At 36.6% G+C, this 3313-nt stretch overlaps 2 pseudogenes; both read right to left on the reverse strand.

The window, feature by feature from the left end:
• Positions 1 to 372: 372 nt before the first annotated feature.
• LOC111692784 lies at positions 373 to 1028 on the reverse strand (annotated as a pseudogene).
• Positions 1029 to 1168: 140 nt separating this feature from the next.
• On the reverse strand, positions 1169 to 1824 carry LOC111692785 (annotated as a pseudogene).
• Positions 1825 to 3313: the final 1489 nt, after the last annotated feature.

The raw sequence follows: 3313 nt of genomic DNA on the forward strand, positions 1-3313 counted from the left end.
GTTAGTCTCAATGATCTCAAAATTTACAGAGCTAACGGTCCTGCAAAACTGATGGAAAAATGAAAAAAAAAAAAAATATACACAACAAAAATAAAGTTTTATTATCGTCATTAATGATAAACATAAAAAACGTATTTATTCATCATCGCAGGCTTGCGTCATATTGGAGTAAGGCAGGTTATTATAAAATGCTACCGATTCTTGATTGTCCAAAAATTTTGTTGTCCTAAAAAAAATTAATGTATGTGATTTTGAAATATTTTAACTAGTACGAAAATCACCTGCAAGTTTTTCCACTTTTTTATCGGCAAAGGTATTGGTGCGGTGTAGGCTACTCCAGGTAAAAAAAATTCGTTTTCTTGTAAACGGGCGTTACTGATTTGATATTTTTTTAGGCCTCTTCGTGCTGTCTAGTATGACGGTGGTTTCCCAATGACCATTATATGTAACTCTATTCTCCAGGAACCTTGGTTTATGAAACCTTATACTGACTTCTTTGATTGCTTAGTTCTTTAGTAGCCCAAATTTTGAAAGAAATCTGACCATTTTTTGAACAAGTTTTGATCACATTGAACTACTTTGAATGGACTTGGTTTGATCCTGGCATTCTCAATTATCTCGTATAAATCTGACGGGACCTCTGATTTCACCTTTTTCGGTATTAGAGCCATATTGCGATCGCACTCCATATAGGAGTGACCGCGTTCGGGAAATGTGACTGTAACTGAATCTAAACGTCGGCATTTGTGAACAACATAATGCAGATATCTAAACATTGCAAAGTTCTTATTTTGCCCTGCACAGGAGTCACAAAATAATGCAAGATGTTTCACTTCGGGAGAAAGGATATTGAAAATGAAATGATGCATCATTGACACTACATCATCAGCGCCTTTTTTTCCAATAGTCTCGTCATAGCCATAAAAAATTGACTCGCCTGTTGACAGTACATGAACATTAAATAAATAAACTGATAATTGGCGCTTATAGTAGACATCGTTAGTGGATATGTTAGGTACGGGCATATTTTTTTGNATGTATGTGATTTTGAAATATTTTAACTAGTACGAAAATCACCTGCAAGTTTTTCCACTTTTTTATCGGCAAAGGTATTGGTGCGGTGTAGGCTACTCCAGGTAAAAAAAATTCGTTTTCTTGTAAACGGGCGTTACTGATTTGATATTTTTTTAGGCCTCTTCGTGCTGTCTAGTATGACGGTGGTTTCCCAATGACCATTATATGTAACTCTATTCTCCAGGAACCTTGGTTTATGAAACCTTATACTGACTTCTTTGATTGCTTAGTTCTTTAGTAGCCCAAATTTTGAAAGAAATCTGACCATTTTTTGAACAAGTTTTGATCACATTGAACTACTTTGAATGGACTTGGTTTGATCCTGGCATTCTCAATTATCTCGTATAAATCTAACGGGACCTCTGATTTCACCTTTTTCGGTATTAGAGCCATATTGCGATCGCACTCCATATAGGAGTGACCGCGTTCGGGAAATGTGACTGTAACTGAATCTAAACGTCGGCATTTGTGAACAACATAATGCAGATATCTAAACATTGCAAAGTTCTTATTTTGCCCTGCACAGGAGTCACAAAATAATGCAAGATGTTTCACTTCGGGAGAAAGGATATTGAAAATGAAATGATGCATCATTGACACTACATCATCAGCGCCTTTTTTTCCAATAGTCTCGTCATAGCCATAAAAAATTGACTCGCCTGTTGACAGTACATGAACATTAAATAAATAAACTGATAATTGGCGCTTATAGTAGACATCGTTAGTGGATATGTTAGGTACGGGCATATTTTTTTGAAAATCAAGTCACAGCTTCGAAATTTATATCTTTTTTACTTATCTCCCTACTTTTTCTCTTTCCTTTGAAGAAAACATTCGCTTTAGTCTTGTGTTCGCCACCTTCCGCTTCTGATATCTTTTTTTTAAGATTGTTTTCTGAGCGTTAAATTCGTCGCATTTACTGCAAGTATCATATCTCGGATAACCAAACGAGAAAATTTTCCGGTATAAATGATATGAAACAGGAAAACTTTCAAACTTTTCTAAGTACATTTGATGCAGTTTTTTGACATTGAGATCATCGGGAAGGTACAACTTTTGGGATTTATTTAGAGAATGTGATTTTCGTCCTTGCAAGGACTGAATGTGTTCGTGCACTTTGGTACGTTTATTTTGAGATATTGCATGGGGCCGGTTCGTATGTCTACCTGTTTTATCAGGAATTACTTTTCCGTGAGTAGTAAGTTGGTTCTGGATAGTTTGTAGCCTTCTCGGTGTGATACCGTGTAAACTTATCATAGCTTTGTAGCAGACGGGAACTTCAATAAGTTTACCTTCTCTCATCAAACCCACCTTGTATTTGTATGAGTAGTTATGAAAAGCAGCCTCCTCGTGACGTTGTTGCGCCTTTTTTTCACCAAACGTGATTCAATTAACCCACATAAATAACTATTCTGTGAGTCATAATTAGGTAATGCATTAAATTCTTTAATTATAGTCCGCTGCTCTTCTAAATTCACGTTTTGAAAACATTGTAATTTAGTGCATTTGCAGTCCTCACCTGTTTCATGGGTCTGCGTTCTCATCTTTTTGGCTGCATCACGCATTCTTCCAGTTTGTTTCCGTTTTCTCGGTTTCTGAGTGACTTCATGGGAACATATTCTTAACCATAATGAATGTTTAATGACACGGATTCACGATAACTCGCACGACACAGTGACAGCAGTAGAATAGCTGTGCCGATCCTGCTCCACAACTCCATGTATTTTCTTATGGAGATTCAGTCTGAAAACTTTTGACGAATTTTACCCCCTCTCCTCCACTTTTAGGCCACGACCAATCAGAGCGTAGCATTCAAATTGGCCACGTCTTTCGACCAATCAGACCGCGGCAAATTGGCGGTAAATTCAAAATTTCTAGATTTAAACGCATGCACAATAGAGATCGGAGTGAAGGAGAGAGGTGGGCTGCAATTGACGGTAAATTTAAAGTTAGTTTCGAATTTTATTTAAATTAAAAAAGTCTTGCTCTGTCTGAGATTCGAACCCCGAACCTTTGGATACCAAAGCGAGCCCGTTACCTCTAGACCACCGTAGTAGTTGTAATTAGTGCCTTATTGGTGGTAAATTCAAATTTGCATTAGCACCTTATATTTCGCTAACGGCTTGAAATAAATAGCTGTGTCACTAAAATTGGGTTAAGATATTTACGAAACATCAATTTTTTTACAAAAGTTTAACACGAAAACGAAGCATTGTCTGTTAAATTTATTGTACATACT

The sequence above is a fragment of the Anoplophora glabripennis genome, unplaced genomic scaffold, assembly GCF_000390285.2.
Source record: "Anoplophora glabripennis isolate ALB-LARVAE unplaced genomic scaffold, Agla_2.0 scaffold3467, whole genome shotgun sequence".
Taxonomy (NCBI): Eukaryota; Metazoa; Arthropoda; class Insecta; order Coleoptera; family Cerambycidae; genus Anoplophora; species Anoplophora glabripennis.